At 36.2% G+C, this 24,204-nt stretch overlaps 1 protein-coding gene across 1 annotated transcript in view; it reads right to left on the bottom strand.

The window, feature by feature from the left end:
- LOC121736544 (zinc finger protein 184-like) overlaps window positions 1–24,204 on the bottom strand; it is a 107,059-nt gene that overhangs the window by 30,630 nt on the left and 52,225 nt on the right. The window lies entirely within an intron of this gene.

The following is a 24,204-nucleotide window of genomic DNA, read 5'->3' as shown; positions in this document are numbered from 1 at the left end:
CCATGAACAGTAAAAGGAAGATAAAAAAATATGTTAAAGTTAAAAAATGTATTAGAAAAACTGAAGAATTGCTACAAAAAAACCGAAAAATTATGAAGCAGCTTAAAAATTTATCAAAAAATAAACAAATAGTTAAAGATCAATTATTAAGCTGCTGTGAAGAGTTGGAACATACTAGGCTTAGCTACGAGGCTGATGTATGTAGCCTTCAGTCTGAAATTACAGAACTACATAGTTCCCTAACACAAATAAAAATTAAATATGAATTAGCGCAAAAAGAAATTGTCTGTCATATATCGGCTATGGATGGTTTAATAGAAATGGGACGCTACAATGAGGAACGAGTAAACTCTTTGCTCAATAACTGTCAGTGTCTCAGAAATGTAAATCATTCACAGCATGATCTTGACATTTCAGTTACCTGTTCAGAGGTAAAGGCTCATACTGAACCCTCAAAAAATAATTATAATAGGACCAACGCCCCAGTTAATATATACTGTGATGAAATAGGACATAGCGTTAGTGTACTTATGAATAAATTAAGTGTGGGTCAGCAAGTAATTAGCACTTGTTTGCCCGGGGCATCATTTGAACAAGTAATTAGCCGGGCAATAAATTCTGCTTGCTATCCCAACACAACCATAGTTATCTTAGTCGGGAGAAGGGGAAAGATAAACAAAAAACAAATGACAGATTGTATTAATACATTAAGTAGAAAAGAAAACGTTAGTCGACTTATTTTGTTTACCTTTCCTTATATAAAGAAATTGCCACACGAGAGTAAGGAAAATTATATTAGGTTTAAGCTGAACAGCCTACTATGTAGTGCAACAAATCAAAATTGTTTGGTATTAAGTAATACCTTACCACAAATAGATGTGGTGGACATTAAAATATTTTAAATTCTAGATTAAGTAATTTGACATATGATAAGTATTTCTTATCTAATTTTTTAACTCGACATTTAGCTAAATGGCTATACAATTTTATAGTTTTAAGACAAGCCAAAAAATTGGCTAAGCCGACCACTGCTTTTATTGAGCAGTGTTCTTATTCTAATCAATATATAACTGAGAGCTTGGAATATGTTCCAAATAATTTAAATTAGATTCTAGGACAACAGAGGCACACTCTAGCAGTATATTATTAAACAAAAATAATAATACTAATGCCTACCACCAACAACCTAGTAAGATTTCTAGACAAAATTGTAATTTTAATATAAACTTGGTGCATCAGAACTTACAGGGAAAAATAGGAAAAGAATTAGAAATTGAGTTATTTTTAAATGAATGTAACATTGACATTTTGTGTGTATCAGAACATTGGTTAAAAAATTATGAATTGTCATTTAATTATTCTGATCATCAGCTAGCAAGTTCGTTCAGTCGAGAGAATGCTATTAGGGGTGGCTCCTTAATATTGATTAAGAAAAAACTTAAATTTAAAGAACGTAAGGATATTGTTAGACTGTCAACTGAACGAATTGCTGAGTAAGCCTGTATCGAGCTGAGCCACCTTATTATTGTAAGCGTATACAGACCTCCATCCGGCTTATATGATTCTTTTGAACAAATAATGGAGCAAGTGTTAACAAAAGTGTGTGCATCTAACAAAAAGATTATAGTATGTGGTGATTTCAATATTAATTTACTAGACTTAAACTCCACCACTGTTAGATTCACATCATTGTTCAAATCGTATAACCTTATTAATTTATTCAACGAGCCGACAAGAATTTGTGATACAACTGCGACTTGCATAGATAATATTTTCACCAACATAACTCCCTATAGGAAGGAAATAATTAATGTATTAAGCTCTGATCACTGTGGACAGCTAGCTTCATTTAATATAAATTGTGATACTAATTTAAAAGAAAAAATTGAATATATACCTATAAATACAAAACGTATTGAGAAATTTAGAAGTAAATTATCATCAAGTTTTGAGAAGTTGATCCAGATAAAGCGTTTAACAATTTATTCAATAGAGTAAATCAGCAATACAACGCTGTATTTACTTCTAAAACGGTCAGTTTGAATAATAAAAGAAATAATTTCAAAAAATGGGCAACTGCAGGTATTATTGTAAGTAGACAAAAATTATATGATTTGTATAACGAGAAAACTATAAACCGGAGTGAAGCTTTTAAATTGTACGTCAAGAAATACTCAAAACTTTTAAAAAGGCCTGTCAAGCAGCGAAGGCACTTCAAATTAAAGAGAAAATTAGAGACTCTAAAAATAAAGTGAAAACCACCTGGAAAATAATTGCGGATGAGACTGGAAAAGTCGCCTGTCGTAACTCTAAATTTGAACTTTTAATTAATAATAAAAAAATCAATTCTGATCTTGAGGTTGCGACAGTCTTTGAGAAGTTTTTTGCAGACATTCCAATCTCAACTACAAAGAACTTAAATTCATCACCTACAGTTGCAGAAAAAATACTTAGAGAACATGTCAAGGAATGTGATGTCAATTTTATTTTTAGAGATATTGACTCCAGAGATATTATCAAGACTTTCAAATCAATCAATATTAAAAGTACCACTGATCTCTGGGGTATGTCCACAAAAATTATAAAATCAGTAGTTGACATCATTGCCCCTTACCTAGCTTTAGTTTTTAATAATTGTATCGAAAGTGGTGTGTTCCCAGACTTAATGAAGCACAGCAAGGTGAGGCCTCTATTTAAAGCTGGGAAGAAATCAGACCCAGCCAACTATAGACCAATATCCATATTGCCGACTTTAAGTAAAATCTTTGAAAAAATAATTCTAAATCAATTACTTGCTCATTTTAACTCAAATAATTTATAACATAATAATCAATTTGGTTTTACTAAAGGTCGGTCTACAACAGATGCAGGCATTAGTCTTCTGTGTAGTATTTTTGAAGCTTGGGAGGAGTCGCAGGATGCACTTGGTATTTTCTGCGATCTCTCTAAAGCATTTGACTGTGTGGAGTATGATACTCTAATAAGAAAACTACACCATTATGGTGTAAGGGGCACGGCACTTAAACTTCTTAAATCTTACCTTACAAATAGAACGCAGAGGGTGGAAGTTAACTCCATAAGGTCTAATGGAACCAAAATAAAACTAGGTGTGCCACAAGCGTCCATTTTAGGGCCTTTTCTTTTTTTCATCTATATAAATGATTTACCTTATCTTGTTAAAGATAAGCATGAGATAGTACTTTTTGCTGATGACACTAACTAATTTTTAATGTGAAGAGGCGACAATTTAATTATGACGAGGTAAATAGTGCTCTCTCAAAAATAGTACATTGGTTTAATGCTAATAATTTACTTTTGAACTCTAATAAAACAAAATGTTTAAAATTTATCTTGCCAAATGTTAGGCAAGTACAAACCAATGTACTATTAAATGATGAGAAAATGAATTTAGTAGACACCACCGTATTCCTAGGCATAACGCTGGATTGTAAGTTACAATGGGGTCCACATATTGCGAAACTGGCAGATAAGCTTAGTTCTGCAGCATATGCTGTTAAAAAAATTCGTGAAATCACTGATGTAGAGACCGCGCGATTAGTTTACTTTAGCTACTTTCATAGTATAATGTCTTACGGCATCCTCTTGTGGGGAAACGCGGCGGACATACAATTACGTATTAATACAATATTTGTGCTGCAGAAGCGAGCTATTCGTTCTATTTATAAGATGTCGTCTTTGGAATCTCTAAGAGAAAAATTTAAAGAAATAAGAATTCTGACCGTCACATCTCAATACATTTTGGAAAATCTCTTATATGTTAGAAAGAACATAAATATTTTCAAAAAGAAAAGTGATAATCATAATGTAAATACTAGAAATAAGAACAAGTTAGCAATACCAATGTTCAGACTAGCCAAAATAAGCAAATCCTTTAAAGGCCAATGTATACGCCTATACAATAAAATCCCAGAAAATGTTCAAAATCTACCTTTAAACAAATTTAAAAAAGCAGTTAAAGAACGTTTGTGTGCTAAAGCGTATTATAAAGTCAATGATTTCTTCGAGGACAGCACACCTTGGGAATAGGGTGGCTCCATGCAGGTTACTTTTCTTTTAATTTTGTTACATAGCTGTAAGCTATAACATTGTAATTTTCCATTTTTTTTTTTGCAAAAGATGGCCCCGTGCGAGTTTCTTACGCCGGTTCTTCTCGGCGGGGTAGTTCCCGAACCGGTGGTAGGCAACGTAGTTTCTTCGTTCGACTTTCAAAAAGTGTATCATGATACCCATTTTGAATAAAAAGATATTTTATTTTTATTTATTTATAATACGTCTTACCGGAGTGTGACGGGGCAGTGCGGGCACTAATTGTAGACGTTGCCATCGTGGTCCTTCTGGTGACGCATTGCTGTACTACTGCAAATGAATACGTCTTACCGGAGGATGACGGGGCAGTGCGGGCACTTGTAGACGTTGCCATCGTGCTCCTTCTGGTGACGCAATGCTGTACTACTGCAAATTAATACGTCTTATGGGAGTATGACGGGGCAGTGCGGGCACTTGTAGACGTTGCCATCGTGCTCCTTCTGGTGACGCAATGCTGTACTACTGCAAATGAATACGTCTTACCGGAGTATGACGGGGCAGTGCGGGCACTTGTAGACGTTGCCATGCCATCGTGCTCCTTCTCGTGACGCAATGCTGTACTACTGCAAATGAATACGTCTTACCGGAGTATGACGGGGCAGTGCGGGCACTTGTAGACGTTGCCATCGTGCTCCTTCTGGTGACTCATTGCTGTACTACTGCAAATGAATACGTCTTACCGCAGTGTGACGGGGCATTGCGGGCACTTGTAGACGTTGCCATCGTGCTCCTTCTGGTGACGCACTGCTGTACTACTGCAAATGAATACGTCTTACCGCAGTGTGACGGGGCAGTGCGGGCACTTGTAGACGTTGCCATCGTGCTCCTTCTGGTGACGCATTGCTGTACTACTGCAAATGAATACGTCTTACCGCAGTGTGACGGGGCAGTGAGGACACTTGTAGACGTTGCCATCGTGCTCCTTCTGGTGACGCACTGCTGTACTACTGCAAATGAATACGTCTTACCGCAGTGTGACGGGGCAGTGCGGGCACTTGTAGACGTTGCCATCGTGCTCCTTCTGGTGACGCATTGCTGTACTACTGCAAATGAATACGTCTTACCGGAGTATGACAGGGCAGTGCGGGCACTTGTAGACGTTGCCATCGTGCTCCTTCTGGTGATAATTTGCTCTACTACTGCAAATGACGTCATTACGTTAAATCCAACGCTCGCAACCTCGTTACATTTTTCAGGGATAGAAAGTATCTTATGTTCTTTCCCAGCCTGCCTAGCATACGCCAACGAGATATCTCACTCTACATGTTTTCTCGATGTTTGATGGTTTGTATCTTCGTCTTTATTGACCCTAGCATGACAAACATTTTTTCTCGCGTAGATCTATCATCGAAATAATACACTTTAATAGAGTTTTGTAGAGATAATGTCGAGATTTTGACATTATGAGACAAGTAGTTTTTAATTATCTCGAGAGTGAGATATCTCGTTGGCGTATGGTAGGCAGGCTGGACTCAAAGCATCTCCAAACCAAATTTCAGCAAAATCGGTTCTGGGGTTTAACCGTGAAGAGGTAACAGAGAGACAGACATACTTTCACATTAATAATATTAGTTAGAGCAAGGATGAAGCCATTGCGGTACAGAGTACCATCGGTGGCCAAATTATTATACTCACTTGAAAAAAATAAATTTTAGGGTTCCGTACCCAAAGGGTAAAAACGGGACAGAAGCTGTAGAGCACGTGAAGGATCCTAGGCTATTTTTGCAGACTATTGTCAAATGACAGAATAATGATCAAAAACATCAGTCTTGAACTAAAGGACTATGAAAAGTACAAATAATAAGGTCATAATGTGAGGATGCATATTTTGGTATACTTGACCTTCTGGGTTCTTGAATTGCAGTAGCCACTTCAAGGATGCGTGATCAGTTCGCAGTAAAAACTGTCTGCCGATGAGATATTTGCTGAAATGTTGTAGCGTTTTTAAAACAGTCAAGCGTTCTCTTCTTGTCACGCAGTAGTTTCTCTCTGGCTTAGATAATCTAGTTATTTTGTTTGAAAGCTGACTTAATTGAGAGTGTTCTTAGCTATAGTTCATCATCATCAGCCTGCTCCGTGGTGAAAAATCGCGGTTCATCTGGTTCGTTAAGGGCCGATTAGCAACTTGCAGTTGTTTGGTGGGCTTTATTGCATTCTAGTACGTGACATTTATGAATATTTACACATTAATGGAAAGTTAACCTGGTGCTGCAGCATCACCTGGTAATCAATAGGATACCCAACTCCTCACCAACTTAGAGCAGTGGTTTCGTGTTTGGGCTCATTTTAATTGCGACAACTAGTAAGACGTAGATAACCAATACATTTTTGCATGCTGCTGCTGCAACATCACCTGGATTCTATAGGAGCCAGCTCCATATGAACGCAAAGTGGAGAGACGGCCTCATCCAAAAGGACATTCCTAGATGGTATTCATTGGGATATATCTAATATGATCCTGTTAAAAGAAATTATTCTGCACTAGTGGTGGGTCGTCGACGCTTTTTCTATCAACGAAACGAGACTGTTTATCGTTCATCGTAAACTAGTTGAAAAAACAGTTTTTTTTTCGACTAGTTTACGTCTTTAGAATAGTGTGGTGGGTCGTCGACGCATTTTCGATCAACGAAACGAGACCGTTTATCGTTCATCGTAAACTAGTCAATGACAAAACAGTTTTTTTTTCAACAAGTTTTCGTCTTCGACGAACACTGCACTAAACAATAAACTATGACAAACAAAGTAGTTTTTTGACTAAATGACTTTCAGCATTAACTGTTTTGACAAACATGTCGTCGTTTTGCACTTCGAAGCGAAGACTGATGACGACGAACGACGAGACGGTATAATCTGTGAGCGGTGGGAATGCACTTCCCTACATAGTACATACTTTTTTACAGGTAGGACTGGCAGGCAGGCAGATTAATTACTGAAATTTTACATTTACTTAATTAATTTAAAATATCACCACCCATACGTCGATCGCGTCGTCGCGTCGCGACGAACGGTCTCTGTCACACATACCGTTCCAGCATGGCAACCGTTCACGCATAAACCAGTTTATCAGTAGACGCTAAACTAGTTTACCCGTTCATGACTAATAAACAGTTTAATAAAACGGTTCGTTCATTCAACGCCCATCCCTATTCTGCACTATAACCAACACAAGTTTAAAAAGCAAGAAATAAAATAAAATTAATAAATTAAAAAAAAAAACCCGCCAAACAACTTTAAAAAGTAATGAAATAATATATTTCACTGATTTTAAGTTTAAATAATTCCTAAGTGTAAAGTGATATTTTAGTCCATAATTGTTGTCAAGGTGTGTCGGGGGACCGCTAATGTAGATGTTTGATTTCACATAACATTATAGTTTAAGGGTCAGTTTTCAGCGAACCAAATCGAAACAATCAGTGACATGGCGATACAAAATGCAAAAGACACTGTTGGCGGTCCCCCGACACACCTTGACAACAATTATGGACTAAAATATCACTTTACACTTAGGAATTATTTAAACTTAAAGTCAGTGAAATATATTATTTCATTACTTTTTAAAGTTGTTTGGCGGGGTTTTTTTTTAATTTTTTAATTTAATTTTCACTTCGAAGTCGCCTTGAAGATCGCTCAGACTAAACTGAATTACTGGCCCGTCTGCCTGCGACTATTTATACGGCCGAAACGAATTCTGGAAAGTTCCATTCTAGATCATACACAATTCGCGTAAACAAGTGTGGAATGTTTCTAGAAAATACGCGCATATTGTAATCGTACACTTAACGTCATCTAGTATCGAGTAGGGGATTTATGCTGTCTGTGTTCTCTCGGTAAGTTTCGCTGGTTTGACGCTAGATGGCACTACGTTTCCGTATCCGTAACAGTACTTTGCACTGCAGCTAATAGTCAACAAAATCGCGTAACAATGGTTCTCGCATTATAGCACGAAAGTAAAGGTCGTAAGTCCCAAAAATGTTTTTGATGATTACTTAAAAATTAAATACAATATTAATATTTCCTTTAGCCATTGTTTTATAAAGTGTGTTATTGTAGTAGTGCAAGTTCTTTAATGATAAGAACTCAATAAGTGTAACATATATTTGGTAAAAAGCCCGGAAATATTCATAACTAGATGATGCCCGCAACTCCGTTGCGCCAAAATTAGTTTATCGCGCGGGAACCGTACCTTTTTTCGGGATAAAAAGCATCTCCATACCAAATTTCAGTAAAATCGGTTCAGCGGTTTGGGTGTGAAGAGGTAACAGACAGACAGAAAGATATACAGACAGACACACTTTCGCAATTATAATATTAGTATGGATTTCGAAAAATATAACTATCGAGTCAAGATAAGTGAATCGTGTTTAGTCAATCGTTAATCGTCTTCCGGGATCGTAATACTTATTAGAAAACACAGCAAAATTTGGCAGCCCGCTCTTAGGGGGATATTAGATTATCATATATATTGGATCCGAGATCATTGAGTCAATGATATTGGATAATGTAATATAGACATATGACTCATTTCTTCCTTGATCATAGATTTTTGACATTTGCTGAGAGATTGGATCCAATACGGTCATAGAAATAGGTGTTGCCAGTTATTTAATATAAAAAAGAGTTTTTAATTTCTTGTTCGTTAATATGTTTCAAATAATGTAATGTAATTATTTTTTTAATTATATACTTGGATAATCTTGCTGAAATGACAAAAAACAAGCCATATTAAAAATGACGATGTCTTTTGACAAATCGAATTCTCTGAGATCTAGTAACCCTGACGTCAATACCTGTCAGCGTATGCGCTCTCCATTGGCTATTGAAACCACATATGACGTAAAATTGGATCAATGAAATATGATAATGTAATATGCAGATATGATCAAATGATCATATATATTGGATCCTATATATGATCATAGAAATGATCATGTAGAAATGATAATGTAATACCCCCCTTAATCATACTGTACATTGTAAAATATAGTTTCAAAGTTTCACTAAAAGTAGGTAAGTTTAACACTAACCTGTGGTGCGCGACCAGGCCGCAAACTTTGCAGGTGTACCTGGTGACGTGGATTTCGATGTGCCGGCGCATTTTATTCTTCAGCCGGAACCGTAACTTGCACAACGAACACATGTAGTTGCCGCATATCTACACACAAATACACATTTAAATAATAATATGACATTGATATCGAATGTACTGTATAACTTCTTATTGGAAATTCATAATTCAACAGTAATATTATAATACATAATATATCATATTAAGTATATTATAGTCAACAAGAATGTCCTCACTCTCTCGATATTCGATTGGTTCGATTTGGGTACCTTGGGATTTGGAAATAGATCTTAGAGATTCAAAAGACGACATCTTATAAAATATAGAACGAATAGCTCGCTTCTGCAGCACAAATATTGTATTAATGTCCGCCGCGTTTCCCCACAAGAGGATGCCGTAAGACATTATGCTATGAAAGCAGCTAAGTTAAACTAATCGCGCGGTCTCTACATCAGTGATTTCACGAATTTTTTTAACAGCATATGCTGCAGAACTAAGCTTATCTGCCAGTTTTGCAATATGTGGACCCCATTGTAACTTACAATCCAGCGTTATGCCTAGGAATACGGTGGTGTCTACTAAATTCATTTTCTCATCATTTAATAGTACATTGGTTTGTACTTGCCTAACATTTGGCAATATAAATTTTAAACATTTTGTTTTATTAGAGTTCAGAAGTAAATTATTAGCATTAAACCAATGTTCTATTTTGAGAGAGCACTATTTACCTCGTAATAATTCAATTGTCGCCTCTTCACATTAAAAAAGTATTGTCGTTCTACAATATTAAAACTTCCTGTGAACACTCATTCGGCTACCTCATTGTTTTAGTCAGCCAGTTATCTATTATTTTACTTCTCTACTAGGTAGGCCGTAGGTGTAATGAAGCCGTTACCTCGGTGTGCCGCACGGCATGCTTGGCGAGCGTAGTCTCGGACAGGAACCCCTTGTAGCAGAGGTCGCACTTGTAGGGCGCGTCGAGGTAGCGAGAGGAGCGCGCGCGCGCCGCCATCGCCGCCTGCTGCTCCTCCGGCGTCAGATGACGTATTTCGAAACGGGTAAGCAGACTCGACACTTTGGGAACTTTCGCCGCGCTGAAAGTGACGATAGTCTATTGTACAAGCTAAATCGTTTTTAGGGTTCCGCACCCAAAGTGTAAAAACGGGACCCTATTACTGAGACTTCGATGTCTGTCCGTCCGTCTGTGTGTCTCCAGGTCTGAAGAACTGCTATAGCGAGACTTCGAATTTTAATAGTGTTTCAGTGTAAAACTTGAACAAAACCACATACCTATCGCCATTCGTTTGCACATTTAGATCACTCTTTGGTCTTGTTCTCTGTGCCGCTGGGACTACTTTTTTCACCCGCTGCCTAGTCGGTTTAGCGTTGACATTGCTATCACTATGTTCGGCCTGCTGTGATATATCGCTATGGAGTTCATCACTAATGTAAGGTTGGCTCATATCCATCACATCGATGTCCTGTTTCAAATCTAACGTCATTAACTTAACCAGGTTATTGGACTCCGGCTCGACTTTGGTGCATTTCGGGATCTTGCATGTGGGGGACGATCCATCAATTTCCTGAAAGATAATTTAGTGAATTTAGAGGATCCTATTTATTGTAATATTTGCATGCCATTAAAACGGCAAAACATGTACTGTTTTCGCAAACTTGTAACATCTTCTTATCATGTTTTGTGCAAATAAAGATATTGAATTTAATTGAATTGAATTGATAGTCTCAAAGCTTAGCGTGTGAGCTGTTCTGGTAGGGTGGTGGGGGCCTGTCAGTAATTACATGGGTAATTTAAGAAGGGTTTAAAATACCCTGATAGTAAATCATAATTTTTATACTGTAATCTGGTTTTTGTAATTTTAAATAAAATATTACTCGGGGCAACCATACCCCACACAGAACTTTCAATTACCAAAGTGGGTTCCTGGTCACGTTCAGATTTAATATCTAGTAGGATCTCCATGGGTTTCATATCCAGTTCGAACACTTCTATGTTAAAGTCAAACTCGTTTGGTTCATAGTGCTTCATTGTGAGGCTAGATTTCAAATTATAATTTATACGGTCTATGGATTTTATATCACCAACAGTGAGGATCTGAAACATAAAAGTGAAAAGATAAATATTATGTATAATGTATTCATAGATCTGTTATTTTTTAAGAACGAAGAAGAGATTTGATTGTTTGATTTTACACAAACTAAAGAGGATGGAAAGACTTTTACGACCCCCATCAAGGATAAGTTATATTCTTCAGTGGATAGGCGTTTGTATATTGTAAAATAATTCCTTTGTACATCTTTTTAGCAAGGGGTTTGAGTTGAGGGATCTTTCCTTTCGCTAAAAAACAAACTAGTAATTTTTTACTAGAAACTAAAATACTTGACTCGAATGTATCCAGGCGTGCCTTGCAAACAGTAATCTGGTGTTTAGGTTGGTAGAGCAGGCCAGTAAAATACACAAAGAACTCAAGTGATTGTCATCAAATCGAAAATGTAGTTTTCGAAAACATTGGCCAATGCAAGATAATATTTTATCACCGTTGAAGGTGGTACCATACATTGTTTCTTATATCTTTTTTACAACTTAATCATGCCCATCGCTTACATTGTTTATAGCTAGTTTATCCGACAGCAGTAATTGTGATGTTTGCGCCTGCTCCTTGAATTTCTTTAACAACAATAGTTTACTGGTGCACTCCCAACACACCATCTGGGGCAGGCCGTCTCTAGCCTGAACCTGAAATATTAATATGGTCAAATATCTATTGCCACACATATCAAACAATCTTTTGGGATGCAAAAGCTTTCAACACGTCCTGATAAGTGCCGGAAGGGCCTCTTTCACCACTTCCTGATAAGAGCCGGGTAGGCTATCCACAACCTAACTTGCCAGACTCCAGCCTCGACAGCATATCTATCAGATATGCTGTCGAGAATCAATTTTCCTGAAAATATGTTTATCACACCGACCTTGTGTGGTCGGTGGTTTATCAGCTGCTGGATTCATTACAATGGAGGCAAGACTATTGTATACTTAACCTTTCTTGGGTTTCCAATTATCAAACCAAACTTTAAGAAAAATATCTGCAAAGAGAACAAGAGAAACAAGCCTATTTTATGCGAAGAAATAATAGGTACCGTGACTCCGACAATCATCTTGTACAGGTGATGAAGGTTGTGGTCCCTGATGTTGAACATCTTCCTGTCCATGGCCAGGCACACTCTGCAGGTCTGTAACATACTCATCATGAGGAAAGTTTCAGGTAGTGAAAGAGAAACAAAATAAATACTAATATTATTATAATTGCCAAAGTCTAGGTGCATAAACACAGGCTTATATTTTTAAATACAATCATTACAGTCTGGTTTTTATAAATACATTAAAATATTGCTACTCACCTTAAATTCGGCTCGTACCTGCAGATCTTCAAGTGTGTTCTGCAAACATTTTGTATTAATTGTCATTATAAGTAACTTAAATAAAATAAGGCTTTACATTTAATCCCAGATGTACTCACAAGACCCAGGCTGGGCACTGCACCGAAGGTCAGCTCCTTGTCTCCTGTCTCCGAGATTACAAAGTCAAATTCTCCAAAATGTGCAGAGCACACTGCACTGGAAATGAAAAGAAAGGTCAATAAGCAGTAGGCAAATATACCAATTGTCTCTGAGAGAAATTAATTTATGGGCAGATGGTAGACCTACATTATTTTATTTTAGAGGGTATGCACGAATAAAATGACATTTTCTAAAAATGATTACTAGCTAGATCGATTTATCGCCCCCGAAACCGCCTATATAAATTTCATGAAAATCGTATTGCGAGATTCCAATTAAGTATATAATATATGTTTTCCCATATGCACGTAGCCTTATTGAGTTACTATCATTACATAATGGGGGGGGGGGCTAGCGTTTTTACAGTAGGCTCTTAACTTGACGCATGGTTTGATGACGTCATTATGGAGCGGGCATGTTATTGCATTCCAGCAATGCGTCAAGTTAATTTGACCATGTTATAATAAGTTAGCAAAAGAAATTATCTAAGTCTGCTTATATGCATCAGTTTTTTTTTTTTATTATTAAATAAGGGGGCAAACGAGCAAACGGGTCACCTGATGGTAAGCAACTGCCGTCGCCCATGGACACTCGCAACATCAGAAGAGCTGCAGGTGCGTTGCCGGCCTTTTAAGAGGGTATACGCTCTTTTCTTAAAGGTTTGCAGGTCGTATCGGTCCGGAAATACTGCTGGTGACAGTTCATTCCAGAGTTTTACAGTGCGCGGCAGAAAGTTACGCGAAAAACGCACTGTGGAAGACTGCCACTCATCAAGGTGATGAGGATGGTATGTTTTTCGCGTGGGACGATAGCGAAAAGTTGCATGTGGTATGATTCCGAACAATTCCTCAGAGCACTCCCCGTGATACAACCGATAGAGGATGCAGAGTGAAGCAACATCTCGGCATAATTCCAGGGGGTCCAAGCTGTTTGAAACACTATGGCAGTCAACAATTCGAGCAGCCCTTCGTTGGATACGATCCAGAGGGAGCAGTTGGTATTTTGGCGCCCCTGCCCAGAGATGAGAACAATATTCCATATGAGGCCGAACCTGCGCCTTGTAGAGTTGTAGGCGTTGGTCCGGACTGAAGTACTGTCTCGCTCTGTTAAGAACGCCAAGCTTCTTCGAGGCTAATTTGGCCTTACCCATCAAGATGATATCGGAACTGGACTTCGCTCGATATGTTGACGCCAAGTATCTCAATGCTAGGGGAGATGATTAAAGATGTGCACTTATGTGATAACACTACTTAATTCGATTAATAAAGCCTTTTTTTTTGTTTTAACCTTACCTGTCGGGCCGTAGCTCCCACTCAGGTGTACCAATAGCTTCGGTCCATAACTGTCTCAAATCAAACTCTTTTGGTATTCTGAAAGAAAATATAAACAATTGACATCTATTATTATGGTATATGGCATACATGTTTCTAAATTGACTCTAACTACAGCACCTCATTATTAAACATCAAAATGAGTACTGACTAATGTAAAAAAGTGTAATGTTCCTTACTAAACACTAAACAGCGAGCATTCATGCAGTCAGTACCAGTTACACAACATACTGACCGTATGAATGCTCGCTCCGTAATTAGCATAAAGTTAATACTGACCGTATGAATGCTCGCTGCGTAATTAGCATAAAGTTAATACTGACCGTATGAATGCTCGCTGCGTAATTAGCATAAAGTTAATACTGACCGTATGAATGCTCGCTGCGTAATTAGCATAAAGTTAATACTGACCGTATGAATGCTCGCTGCGTAATTAGCATAAAGTTAATATACCTAGCGGAATAGAGCGGAATATATGCGGGAATCCCTTATCGCACTTCAGTGTCCTAATTTTAAAGTTAGGAAGTCCTAGCTAGGATCCTAAAAAATTTAGTCAAGTGGAATAACATTTAGAAAGCTAGGATCCTAAATCGGATAAAAATGTGGCTCCTGAATGACTAAATCAGTGTTGCCAGATGGTTTCAACCTTTTATCTGTAGAGGGAACTGCTAAGTCTGTTTTAAAGTCAATTTATATAATGTTATAAGATCTGGAATCCATTCGTAGGTAATTTCTTAATTCTGCTGGTTCCAAGTAGTTCAGAAAGTTCATAATTCATAATTTTACGTGGAGCAAAAATTCTTTCAACCATCTTTTTCGCCTTTTATGTATTTTTATTTTCATTGAGCCAGCAGCTAAGCCTATGAGAAGACCAATTTTTTGTTGCTTTGATAGAACTGGAGCCATTAAGAAGACGTCTGACCAAAATGACAACTGATTTAGTCACAAAATTAGGACAAGTGGAATAAGAAGCGAACTAATTAATCTCCTATGTAGGATCCTAGCTAGGACTTCTAAATAGGACAAGTGGTATAAGCGCTTAAATAGTTGAACTATATCAACTACATACAAAAATGCTAATATGGGCTATCCCAGTTCGATTAAGCTGCTGCGTATTTTTCATTATAGTAGATTCTGTGATTTTTTTATACCTTTGGTGAGATTCTAGTAGCAGTGTTGCAGACAGCCAACTCGGTTTCTCCCCAAGTGTTCCCCGAAATCCCCCCAATATTCGGGATTTCAAGAAAAATCCCCCCACAAATTATAAAAGAAAATTCTTGTTCATTATGAATGGGAGTTTCACAAATTGATACGATGAATGTACACTATTTCTGCAATAGCTTCCAATCTTTACAGAATCAGCATCTTCGCGAGCTCCTTGATCATTTTTATGGTTCCGTAAGTCGTAACCAAAGGGTAAAAACGGGACCATAGTACTTAGATTTCGCCGTCTGTTCCCAGATTTTTTTCTTCTAACAATCCCCCCAAAAAATTTTTCCCCCCAATTTTCCCCCCATCACCTAAAAAAATCCCAAATTTGGGGAGATTCCCGTATATGCCAAGACCCCCCCCCCCCCCCCCCCCCCTCCTTCAATTGTTCACGTGGTATTGACAAGAATAATTTTCAATCATTTTGTAAGTTGAAATATATAATTTGTGCTTATTAAGTTATTTATTACAAAAGAGTCTTTGCATGTTTATAATAATTATCACTACTTAATTAAATATGCGAATAAAAATAATGATCACCAAAAAATACTTTGATACACAATAGTTTGCCAAAAAGAAATACTTGACACCAATATTTATAATAATAATTATTACTACTTACTTAATTATTTAAGGGAATAAAAATAACGATCACAAAAAAATACATTGATACCCAATAGTTTGCCAAAATGAAATACTTGACACCAATATTTAAGATATTATACTATACAAGGTGTAACAAAAATAAGTGATAGAACTTTAGGATGTGTATGTGTACCCTAAAGTGAGTTTACTGTGAAAGTAGCAGCGCTGAATGAGCAACATTTTTTCACTTCTGTATGGGCAAGCGCCCCAGTGTAATGAGTTTCTCCATACAAAACACACCCTAAAGTTATTATCCCTTAGATTTATGATCGCTAGTTATTATAATATATACATATTATAAAAACTAGCGATCCGCCCTGGCTTACCACGAGTATAAAATATATAGCCACTGAAAAAAAATATTAAAATCGATTCAGCAGTTTTGATTTATCCGCCGGTCGGTACCGCCGCAAAAGCTAAGTCTCGCAATTTTTAAATAATATGTAATATCTTCAAAAATATTGATTTAAATCATATGCTGTAAAGAGCCATATAGATCTATATTAAATTTACAATGTATTTAAAGTGTTTTATTGAATAAGTACTATTGCCGTATTGGATAAAATCGCTTCAAAAATTAGCCATTATTTATCGTTAAATGTAAATGGCAAAAAACTGTTATTAAGGGATATCCAGAAATAGACATATACCATTGTGGAGTTTTCTGTAGACCTTTTCAATGTGTATAATACTTGGTATATTATTTTGATAAATCTCATAGGGTTCAGCCTGCGTTTGCAATGTAAGCGGAAAAAATGTAATTATTTACGACATCACATTAGAAACCCCAACAGTATTTCTCCACTATTGGAATGTTATTATACTTATAAACCTTCCTCTTGAATCACTCTATCTATTAAAGAAAACTGCATTAAAATTCATTGCGTAGTTTTAAAGATTAAAGGGAACATAGGGACATGAGGGAACTAACTTTGTTTTATATTATTTAGTGATGATAGTATAAATTACAACAGAACAATCAGAGCAATTAATTTCTAGGCAGATGGCGGACCTAAGTAATTTGGTCGCGTTTAAAGTTTAACCCAACCGACAGATCACAAGTAACTTTGAATTGACATAATCCGACTACATGACGTTGGTCTGTCAAATACGTAGGAATCGATTTCCTCGATGGTTCCTACTAGCTATTTTAGTCACGACTGTAGTTCAAATTGTAATCGAACACCAAATATAGTAAATATGACCACCAAGCTTGACAGCTTCACCAAACTTCAAAATGCCTGATATGTGACAATAAAGCCTGTTTTTTAATGGCTGTTTGCTATAAATAACCCATAAAGTTAATATACCTAGCGGAATAGAGCAACTATCTCAAGCTGTCAAACGAAACCAAAATTGGTTTCATCTGTGTGTAAAAATATGTGTATGTATACACTTACACAAGCATGATAAAATGTTGCTGTCATGTACATGTCTATTTTTCCACGCAATGTTACTGATAGTAACATCTCTCTCGCTCAGGCTTTTGTTTCTCTATTCCGCTAGGTATATTAACTTAATGAAATAACCATAATAAATGCCAGTGTCAAGTATTAAATAACGAGAAAAAAAAATTCGTATGACGTTTCTCTCGGCGAAATTGACTATGTGACAAAACTCTAGACCCCCTCCCCCCCTCTCGTGACCGAGCGTAGCATTTTGAAGACTCCCCTCCCCCGCCTAAATAGGTCACGTAGTATGGGTATGCTCCCTTAGTTAATCTTTTAAAAATAACTTACAAAGAAGAAGAACTACTTACTCGTAATATGCAACATCGGCAGGTGGTGACGAGTTTTCATTGTTGGCACAAGACGATACACAACACTTCATTTTTTTTAACTTAACTGACCTGCAAAGCCATAATCGCGACTGTTATAGACTATAGTCTGAGAACAAAATATAAGGAACCGGGTTTGAAACTTTTGAAAAGTGTATTAAGGTACGGTATAATGGTATATTTACATGTTGTAATATTTTACAATGCGACATTTATTGTAACTAAGTGCATAATATTATATTATCATATATTTTATAAGCTTATCAAAAGTTTTCATTTAGTTTTACTTCTTCTTCTTATTTAAAAATGGCCCAGTGTTGCCAACTATTCAAAACGTTTTCCCCCTAAAGCAACTTCAAAACCCACTAAATTTCAACAAAATCTCCCCAAAAAATCTAAATATTTAAAATTTCTTGCGGTATGTTCTACTAAGCGCTCAAAACGCTGAAATACACCTTCAACAGGCCAAACAAACAAACAGGCCGGCAGTTTTTAAATACTTCAATCTTTCTTTTTTTCATTACATACAATGACAACAAATATAATAATCTGTCAGCCTACTGTCAGCTGGTACGACTCAAAACACTATAGTGACATGTGCTTTGTGCGGCAGTTCCATCTTAAAGTTGGCTTTCGGATATATGCCACGAGCGACCGCGACCGGAAAAAAATCAAATAAAATTCTTCTTTATGACATTGAATATTGGTATCATTTTCTACTGACATTTACGTGGCGACCCATGCTGCCGCTGGCGCGGCGGCGGCGTAAAAGCTAGTGGTTGAGTAAAATGAAACCTATAGCCTATGTCATAAAGTGGTATTTCATTTGAATTTTCGTCCGTCGCGGTCGCTCGCGGCAAAGTTCCGAGGCACTTTAAGGTTGTTATTAAAAAAATATTCCATTCTTCAAAATTTTTATCCCCAAAATATTTTACCCCCTAAAAACCCACTAAATTTATTTTTTCCCACTAAATTTAGTGTGAAATTCCCATAGTTGGCAACACTGAAATGGCCCCTAATGAGTTGCCAATGTCAAAGTGGTTGATGTGACTTTTTTCTCTTATAATGGCACTTCGGTCTTCGGCTATAACACTGACCTCTATAATACACTGGACAGGCTATGCCGTACAAAATGACAGCTATTTCTTATGCCGATTTGAAGCATCGCGGTGAGCGTACTGTGAACTAATTTATATAGAAAATGACAACCGCCATTTGCAAAATAGTAATTCCAAGTACACTCACTACTGCTTTCACATAGCAATCAGCGCCAATATGGCGACTTTCAAATAGGAATATTTTATTGATAGCGATCGCCTGTCCAGTGTATTATAGAGGTCAGTGGGCTATAACCACGGCCAGTGTCGAGCATTGAGGTATTAGCATAAACCTATATTGCTTAACGGCCGATCCCAATATTTGATCTATCTCTGGTTTTGCCCTACTAGAGATAGTAATAACTCACAATTGACATAAAATGTGAGCTATTCCTATCTCTAGTAGGGCAAAACCAGAGATAGATCAAATATTGGGAATGGCCGTAAGTCTATGGGTATTGGAGAGAGAAATCTATGTGATTTAAGTGCCTGACACACGTACGACCTTAAAGTACGCGGGTTTTAAGTTCGCGAACTTACTCAGCTCGCGTCGGTTATAGACGTACGAACTTTATGTACGCGGGTTTTAAGTCCGCGAACTTACTCGGCTCGCGTCGGTGACACACGAGTACACTGGGCTACCATGTTGTCGACGGAAGAAGCTTTGTGTTATTTAAGAATAAAATCATATTACGTTTTAAAAACTAATAAGAAAAAACTAAATCGAAAAGTTTAAGTGTATACGTTTTTCAATGTTCCTGGGTCATAGATGTGTATTAAATTTGTGTATGACATACTTAATAAAAATCTTAAATATATGTATAGTATAAAAAGTATTAAATTTATTTCCGTTGTCTGGTACCTGTAACACAAGTCCTTCAGGTACTTAGCACGGGACCAGACTGACGTGGTGTGAAGCGTCCATAGATATTATTATTATTAAAAAATACGTACGTACATATTTTTCACACAGATGAAAACCAATTTCGGTTTCGTTTGACAGCTCGAAATTGTTGCTGTATTCCGCTAGGCTTTATGGTACCAAGGAGATTTATAGTTTGGACAATAAATTTTCTACGTCTACATGTAGGTACATCAGCAGCATCAGCTATCGATGAACACCAATAAATTCATAATATTTTGTTTGATAACATAAAATAAATTGAGATTTTGTTGATTATTAAAGATTTAAAATTAAAAAACGTTTTATTTGAATGAAAAATGTTAGCATAATTTTTAGCATTAATTACAGTAAATTTTAACATTAGCTTAGCAAATTTTGTATCAGTCATGTTGGCAACACTGCCTGACGGCTTGCGGCTCGCGCATAGATAAAGTATTATAATACATAGATAAAATATTATAGTTTAAATATAGTCTTAGCCCGTCATCGCATGGCCATTTTGTGCTTATTTTCATACAAGTAGTGTGCGTTTATTTTCTTGAATATTTCTATTTGTCGATTATTTTGAAGCACATTATGATACAGGAAAGAAAGTCAATTAGTTCATGATATCGATTAACTATAGTTCAAGTGATGAGAATCCGTAAACACACGTAAAAAGCCTTGCAATTTTTAAAGTCAAATTATTAATGATGTGACATTTTTAGCACTAATGCTTTATATAGCACGAATAAGGAATTAATAAACTTATAAATTATCTTTTTAGCTTACAAAAAGCCCAAAAAACGTTGTTCAAAACTTACGTATTTAATGTTAAATCCACGTGTTTAAGGCATTCTTTGGCCATTCCTATGGTTTAATATTTAGCGGAACCACAAAACTCAACAATATCTGGCATTACATGTTCACTAAAAACCTTTATTAACACTTTTATTACATGAAATATGCAGATCGACTCCTTTGTTATGTCCTACTAAGTAGGACATAACATTACACGCTTTTGACGCTTATACAGCGATATAAGGCTCTCTCCAGTATATAATACCGTAAAACGGGTAAAATAGGAATGCCGGGGTAAATAGGCATAAAACTCGGATTTTCTAAACCGTTCTGTTCTTGCTTTACAGTCCTAAAGATTAAAACCTTTTTTTGAATTTTTGAACGAACCTGTATTTTTTTCTTCTGGCTACACTGAGAATTCAAGTCTACCAATCAGGTTACAATAAAAAAAATCCTTTCAAAGATAGGTCTTGATGGACATGCGAAATTTGTGCATTTTAACTTTGTGTTTTTAAAGAGTTACACTGCGAAAAAGTGTTGATATTGACGTGAATTGGATTATAATATTGTAATACGCCCTAAAAAAACGTGAAGTTAAGAAAATTATTGCGTAATTTCATTGAAAATCTTAGTTTTTCTAGAACACTAATTTTTAGATATTTTTTGCCATAATTGGAACGCGAAGGGGGAAAATTGGTTCATGAACTGCTATAATTGGAACAATACGGGGGATATTTGGTAAGACTAAGGGGTTAGGTGGAATGTTCAAATAGGGTTGTCAAACATTTTAATTGTGCATTTATTTAGTTGCAATAATACTTTCTATTCTATTTGTAATTTTTAAAACACAATTTACTAACATCGAAGTTGGCAATAAAAACTTATTTTATTATTTTAGCGACACTTCATTATTTTCATTTTATTTTTTTCAGAATGCCTCGTAACTACGTACTTACCTAAACCGGGTGCTAAAACCTATAAGAAATACGACGAATTCTAAAGCAAGCTTTTAGGTGGCTTTCGGATCTTTGCCGTGAGCGACCGCGACCGACGAAAATTCAAACGAAATGCCACTTTATGACATAGGCGATAGGTTTCATTTTACTCTACCTACTAGCTTTTCGCCGCCGCCGGCAGCAGCGTGGGTTGCCACCAAAATGTCAGTAGAAAATGACACTTATATTCTATGTCATAAAGTAGCATTTTATTTAAATTTTCACCGGTCGCGGTCGCTCGCGGCAAAGATCCGAAAGCCACCTTTAGATGAGATAAAGTCAACGAAGAACAGCTTAAATTAAATAATACTAATAATAATATTAATAATAAATATTATTATTAGTATTATATATTAATAATAAATAATATTACTAATAATAATAAATAATATGCTAAATGCAATATATTTGCTACTAAGTACCTGAAATAAAAATTTGATCTCTCAAAGGATAGCTTTAATTTATGACACAATACTTTATTTAACTAAATACCTAATTAAAACATAAAAATAAGTACTTACTTAGGTAACCTACTTGAGTTTTTTTTCACTTGGTGCCTACTTTTGAAAGTGGCAGCCCTGGCCATAATTTCTATTTCCCTCGGTCTCGAACCTATTATCCCCATCAGGGGTAAATTGGAATTCAACAAGGTTTTATTTGATTTTCTCAAAATATAACGATAATTTGGTAATCTAACGCTATCTTACTTCTAAAACCGCTTACCATACATCCGCAAGTATACCTTGAATAACTCTGATCGTAACAGAAGAAGGTTTAATTTTTAATTGAAGGGGAAGATTGGACCAATTTACCCCGATTTACGGTACCTCATTGTTATAATACCTCAATGGGCTCGCGGCTCGCGACTCGCAGTGCTGCCAGACGTACGAGCTACGAGTAAAATTCCAAGACGGCGAACTTACGCGGCAATCTTTTAGTACGCGAACTTTAGGTGACACACAGGCGAGTAAGGTCGTCGAGCCATAAGACCGCGTACTTACTCGCGTGTCTGTCATCCCCTTTAAAGGGAAAACAACACTGACTGATTATAATAACGTTTTCTTTATTTTTCCATCAAAATATGAGCCTTGTAACTTCGGTCACTAATATACAAGATACACAGTCCCATACAAAACCTCTCGAAAATCTGTCGCCGAGTAAAAGAGTTTAAAAAAGTATGCATTTATCTAAAATCAACCTTAATAATAGTTATTAAAGATCTTTTTATAAAACAATGTACAATGTGTGTTTACAAAGCAATAAATTTTTACGAACGACGCACACTTCAAACTAAATTCAACCATCCGCGTATATGTCTTAAAGTTTAAATTATTACAATTCCAAAAAAGCACTTCAATAATTTTACGTTCGCACTTCGCCGCTGGAACAAGGTGAAGTTAAGTATGAGCGGAGTCGAACTGTTCAAAATTTTTTGTTGATTGTAATAATTTTAATAGTCCATTTTTTAATTTTTCCTAAGTTTAATGTATAAAGTGTTGAGTAATTATTTTAACTTGTAATATTATGTTGTTCTAATATGTTTAATCTTATAATTAACTAAAATATACGTGTATACATTGAATAAAAATGCTTAGAACATACAACGTTCGCTAAAGTCGGCTTGAAAAATTGTTCGCATCTATATATCCAATATATCCTATATCCAATCTCCACATCTAACTGGATCTCGAGGAAACCTAAAAAAATATATTCCTCAATGAAATAAATAATAATTAATAGCGACTCCACCAAATGGAACAGAAACACAGTGTATAACCCGAACATTTCAAGTGGGCATGATAAACTACGATAAGTACCTTTAGTATGAGTATTCGCAATTGAGATGGTTTATACCTCGTGTTGATTTATTTACAACTTAATTTTTAAACTGTTTTTTGTTGATTTCTTAACGAAATACCAATATTTATAATACAATTGTATGAATTATTTTAGGATAAAATTAATACTTACCGGAAATATGAAATTCCATCCTTTTTTTGCGTTTTAAACATATGATTTTTACAATTGTTGAACGAGCACTGTGTCATGTATCCCAGCGGAGCGTTCGAGCACTACTAAATCGAAAGTCCACCAGAATGTTGCGTTTGGTGCTCTTTTAGTGAGGTCGTTTTTTACCGCGGACTGTGTATCTTGTATATTAGTGATCGAAGGCCAGCGGCAAAATTCCCGTTCCAACTCTGATATCTCTGAGAATTTTTTAAATATTAAATTTTTATTTATCTTCGCCTAGAGCTAGACTATAAAAGCATACTTTCTTTTTTTATTTATGTTTCGGGTGATTTTCCATGCAAATAATCGGATAGTAGCCGTTAAATAGCAGGCACAAGAAAAAATGTTTTTGTCGGCTTGTGTAATGAGGGCCGGAAGTAGGGGTAGATACGAATCTAGCACAGTAGGAACGGTCTGTGAGACTGCGCGTCCATATAGTTAAAGGTTAATTATTTTACATATAAATAAAACGCGTGGAAAAGAATGAGGCGAGATGATTGACTAGATAAATCTCGCAAGCTTTATCCTCCAAATAGTCCCCAGTACACGGAAATAACTTTTTTCTGATACATACAAATTTACCACTTTGTGAGTGTCTTGTTTACGATGAGTCCGACAAACTTTTCTATGCGAATAATTTCGGCGCTGCTGCGTTTTCGTATGCTTTACTCCTGGAATTGTCGATATGACGTCACCATGGCTCCTCGT

This window comes from Aricia agestis, chromosome 19 (assembly GCF_905147365.1).
Source record: "Aricia agestis chromosome 19, ilAriAges1.1, whole genome shotgun sequence".
Lineage (NCBI taxonomy): Eukaryota > Metazoa > Arthropoda > Insecta > Lepidoptera > Lycaenidae > Aricia > Aricia agestis.
This window is presented reverse-complemented; position numbering and strand designations above follow the sequence as displayed.